The 5,293-nt window shown below is 43.8% G+C and overlaps 1 protein-coding gene across 1 annotated transcript in view; it reads right to left on the bottom strand.

Annotated features, from left to right (window-relative positions):
* HMGB1 (high mobility group box 1) overlaps positions 1–610 on the bottom strand; it is a 6,521-nt gene extending 5,911 nt beyond the window's left edge. Inside the window, exon 1 of the mRNA XM_025875103.2 lies at positions 460–610. The gene's annotated coding sequence lies outside the window, so the exon portion shown is untranslated. The remainder of the gene's footprint in view (positions 1–459) is intronic.
* Between the last annotated feature and the right edge of the window lie 4,683 nt (positions 611–5,293).

Below are 5,293 nucleotides of genomic sequence, written 5' to 3'. Positions count from 1 at the left end.
GCTCTCTGCGGCGGCCAATGCAGCCCGTGGAAGCGCCGCCGCCTGCCCGCCTGCCCGCCCGCCTGCCCTCCCGCCGCCGGCCCCGCCGCCCGCCGCCCCCCGCGCACGCCGGCAGCCCGAACACTCGGCCCAGGGGCCGAAAACACGTTAAAAAAATTTTTTTAATTAAAAAAAATTTTTTTTGCGCCAGTCAGCGCGGACGCCGCCGGGGGTGGAAACTCGCGGGGCTCGGGGTTCGCAGAGCCTCAGGCAGCCTGTGGGCCGGGGTTCCGGCGCGGGGCAGGGCTCCCGGCGCCCGAGAAGAGGCTCGCTCCGTGCGCAGTTCCCCCCACGGTCCCCCCTCATTTGCCTTTGTGTGGATCCTGACCCGCCGGCTCCCGGCCGCGGGGATCCGGCCACCGCGCGGGGTGGAGAGCTGCCGGAGGCGCTCTCCCCGCCGCGGCGCTGCCCCAGACTCACCCTCAGCGAGGCACAGAGTCGCCCAGTGCCCGTCTGGCTCTCACTTGCCCCGGCGCTGTCTCTATGGAGCTCAATGTACTGCAATGGCTGTGAGAGCGGGAGCCAGACGCAGCCTCCTCACTCTCTCCGCTCTGTAACATTACTCTCCAGCCAGCGCGGCTCCTATTGGCTACCGCCAACTCACGGGGCCCGCTCATTGGCCCGATACCTCCCATTGTCCTGACCAGAGCCCGTTTGCTATTGGCTGTCTCCGGGGACACGTCATCAAGGATTGAAACAGCGCGCAAATCTGAATGTGTGTGTATGCCGGGCAAAGAGGCTGAGGCGGGAGAGGCAGAGGCAGAGGCAGCAGCTGCTACGGGAAAGCAGAGCTCTATGGTGTATGTGTGCATGTGTCTAACCCAAGCCAGCCCCACACCGGAGCGGCCGCCGGAGCGAAAAGGGCCTGACTTTTCCACAAGTGTCTCCAACTCCTCAGGCAAAAGAGACACTCACAGGCCTCCCCCCCCCTTCTTACCCCAAACTCACTTCCAAAGCCACTGAGATAAGAGGCCCCAGAATTTTAACAGACCTTCAAAAGTGAGGGCGACAGTATGAGATCACGTCCCCTGAAAATTGGGGTATCGGCTAGTGCAGAGGGGCGAAGGCAGCCAAGATTCGAGCCCCTCAACAGCATATGGTTGCATTACACTTTAGATCTCTGGAAAGGCAGGGCTTTTCCTATAACAAAGTGACATGATCCAGTCAGCCGGTTTTAAAATACCCCTTTTCTGGGCTCATAAGCTGTAACGTCAAGCTTGCTGAGCAGCTGAAATCTTGACTCACTGTACAGGCATTCAGTTTCACTCTTTTTCTTGGTTTGATCGAGTTTCACAGCATGTCTAGAACTTTTTATTTAAATACAAAGCACTGTCTTAACTTCCTGGAAATCAAATAATTATTCCATGTAATTAAAGCACAGCTACTTCGTCTCGATATGGGGTACTCTAGCAGGAAATGTTTGTGAGGGCCTGCTAGAATTAGCAAGTTCATTAGAGACCACATTTTTAACTGTTTGGCTATTTTATTTGACTGGGTGTGGATTACTGTTATAATCAAACGAATCCTTGTGATGCTATCTTTCCCTCCCATCACACCACTTAGTGCATCCATGTAACTGCTCTAGGATTACAGCAGTTGTAGGTCTATTGTTACCCGGAGGATTAGATGCAGGCAGAGAGTGCATATGCCCAAATCCACAGGCTGTGGTTTCTCTAACTCACCAAGCTGGCTGGTATTAATAGACATACTTATTATGTCTGAAAAGAAAAGGTACTAGCTATAATGGCCAGTTCTGAAGACTATAGCTCCATCAGTCTTTTATGAAACTATTATCTATTCCTCCTTAGCCTAAGCAGACCACACCCCTATTCAGTTATAACAGACTTCCCCTTTTTCACTCTCTAATGGTGTGTTTATACACTTCTAAATCCACCAGCCAATTTCTCCCAGTGTAATAGATCAAAGTTAAAATAAACCATTTTATTATGTTAATTTCATTTATTATATCCACTCAAAGCATCCATAACCAAATGTATTTGCTCCCATTTATTAAGCTGTTTGAGAATAGGCTTAGATAACCTTTCCTGACCAATGGTTTTAATGCTTACTCCTTTTTTAAAAAAATACATGACTGGTCTCAGGGATTATAGCCTCGTTGAACGGACAGTACACGACACCTGCATGTGAAAATGAGTATAATATTAAAGAATACATAAACTAGTATAATGTACATGCAGTATTTTAAAAGTAAACATCTAAAGGTAACTTTTATATTGTTATTTTCACGCATATTTACTCTTGTCTACTTTCTCTATGAATCAAATTTTGTGCTCTATTCAAATCTAGACATTTACTTTAATTCTGCTTTACAGTCTCAGTGCCTATATTGCAAAATATTCGTAAAAATTTTTGACATTTTAAATGGCATCCACAATATCGAAATTTGACTATTATTTGAAGACAGCACCATCAATATTTTTCAGGAGCAATGTTGGATTTGCACTGTCCCAACCACACACTTTTACCAGTTTTCTATAACAGCTTACTCCTACCAGGCTAAGTTCACGGTCACAGATCCATGGGAAAGCAATGGACCCACACAGGTTTCTATTTAAGCAGAATGGTATGGTGAGTAATAGGCACTAGATTTAAAGAGACCTGAGTTCAAATCCCAGCTCTGCTACTTAGCTGTATAATCTTAGGTTTTTTTAACCACTTTGTGCTTCAAGTCTCTCAGCTATAAAATGGAAGTGATCACAGGGTTGTTGTAAAGATTAAACTTTTTTTTCAAAGGTTTCAAATTATGTCATGCTGATCCCTTCAAACCCATGACTTAGAAAACATCAAGTGCAATTAAACTCGAGTTTTTCTTGATTATTTTAATTTTATATGAGGGCAGTGGTTGCAAATCTAATTAAGTTTTTTTTTTTTTAAATCCTAGACTCAAACAACACTAATTTTCATCCAGGCCTTTATACATTCCCAAGTATAACAGAGGCCATGTCGGAGAGAAGAAAATAAAAAGCTCCACTTATAGGCACAGCATTTCTCATTTTTGTTTTTCCGTGATTTAGGCAGGGAAAAGCATAAAAAGGAAGGAAACTTTTAAATAAACCTTACAAACTTCTAGCTCTAGTTGTGCAACCTTGATATTCATGTATTCATGATGTTAGACCCCTTCCTTCTTCAACATGAGTCGGCCAGAAATTGGCATATATTTTACTTTAGAGTTATTGGGTATTTTATTCTAAATTACAAAGATAACTAATTCAAAAAGCCTGAACATTCTCTCCCTACCTGATTTAGCTAACTGAATTATAGATTTTCATTAACATAGTTTACACCCATCCTGAAGCCTGCCTCCATCTCCTCTAGGATAGGTGAAATGCTTCTCTTCTGTGATCCCATAATATTCCGTACATTAATTACCGTGCTCACAAGTGTACTTATCCAGTTATGTGTCTGCCTGTCCTATGGCACTGCATCCCTGAAAGGCAGCGACCCTAGCTTATCTTTGTATCCCAAGCACCCAGCAGGGTGCCTGGTATCTAGCAAGCACTAAATAAAGGCTGTTGAATAAATGAATTAACAGCTGAAAGAGTACTTACTGCAAATTATTGTTTTAATCTTCCTCTTCCATCTTTGGAGATAAGCATTTGGGTCTCTCTAAATCAGAAGGCAGGAAAATAGAATAATAAGTAGTAAGTAAATGTTAGGATACTAAGTTGAGGATAGATGCCAATTGCATCTCATTCCTATAACTTAAAGAGGGGAAGATGGGGTTGAGGGGCTGGAGGGGATCTCGAACTTAGACAAACACATACATTTTTAGCATTTAGCAGTTTCCAACTAGGCCAAGGTTATTCCTTGTTGGATACAGTGAACTATGGCAAGACAAATAAGAATTTATCACAGAAAACTGCAAGAATGTCTACCCAAAGGTTGCTTCTAACAGGCCTTTGAAACTTAACACTAATGTAAAAAAAAATATAAAATGCAGATGGGGCTGTTAAGTCTTTGGCTGAAGGATACTGATTCCTCCCTAATGCAATGAGTCCTAAAGTCAAGCTATGTGAATTCTCTTCTCTCTCCTTCTCAAAAAGGGCCAGGTTCTGAAAGGAGCAGAAACAGTAAACCAAACTGTCTGATGAGGTCAACCATACTATGGATCATACATACTTAAAACCTTTTTTTTTCCCCCCAAGTGTGCTGAAAATAAAGGAGAGAGGAATTCAGGAAAAGAAGAGACAGGTTTGTGAAGTCTGGACTACAACCTAGGACACTGAGTTCCAAGCCTCCCAATCCCCCAACGCAGGGACTTCTGGATAGCCCCTAAGGTCTGTGCTCCGTTTCCCCAACTCTTACTTAGAACTAGTGATACCTTATCTAACTGAAAGGGTGGTACAGGATAGGCACAAAGCAAGACCACAGGTGGAGGGCAGAGAGGTGGTGTTATATTTGTCAGTGTGCGGAGAAGGGGAACCTGGTCCAGAGTGCTTAAGTACTTATGCCCCCAGTCTGAGTTTTGTCTGAATGTGGCTTGCAGATGGACACACACAGTGGCTTCAGCTGTGGGCTGCACTGAGGGCCAAGGCAGAGAAAACAGTCCCGAAGCTGATGTATACCAATAATATCTCTAGAATTGGAATATTTCACTGGTGAATAAGGAAGAGATATCATACCTTTTCTTAATAAGATGCCTGTTCTCTGCCTAGTAAAATAATGGCATACCTGGGGAGGGGAAAATTTATTAGTAAAACTTTATATAAAATGATCTAAATTCAAAAAATATCACTGTTAGAGGTGTTGATCTCAAGAACCACATCGACAGACCAAATTCAGCTGCTGTATTGATAAAGTGCTATAAACCTTAAGAATAAATATTTTAGCACACCTACCAAAGATGGCTATAAGCAAAAAGAGGGACGACAGCAAGTGTGGGTGAGGAGGTGGGGAAATTGGAAACGTCATATATGGCTGTGAGTGTACAAAATGGGGCAGCTGCTTCGGAAAACAGTCTGACAGTCCTTCCAAAGGTTAAACATAGAATTACCATATGACCCCGCAATTCCCACTCCTAGGTATGCATCCAAGAGAAGCAAAAACATGTCCACACAAAAACTCGCACATGAATGTTCATAGCAGCCTTATTTGTAATAATCAAAAAGTGGAAACAACCCAAAGGCCCCTTAACTGATGAGGGGATAGATGAAATGTGGTAATTTATGCGGCTGGGTATTATCGGCGACAGAGGGGAAGGAAGGACTGATTCTTGCTACAATATGGATGAAAC

The sequence above is a fragment of the Callorhinus ursinus genome, unplaced genomic scaffold, assembly GCF_003265705.2.
Source record: "Callorhinus ursinus isolate GAN/ISIS: 27379988/994484 unplaced genomic scaffold, GSC_fseal_2.0 scaffold7, whole genome shotgun sequence".
NCBI lineage: Eukaryota > Metazoa > Chordata > Mammalia > Carnivora > Otariidae > Callorhinus > Callorhinus ursinus.
Note: the sequence above shows the minus strand (reverse complement) of the source record. Positions and strands in the feature narration are given on the sequence as shown.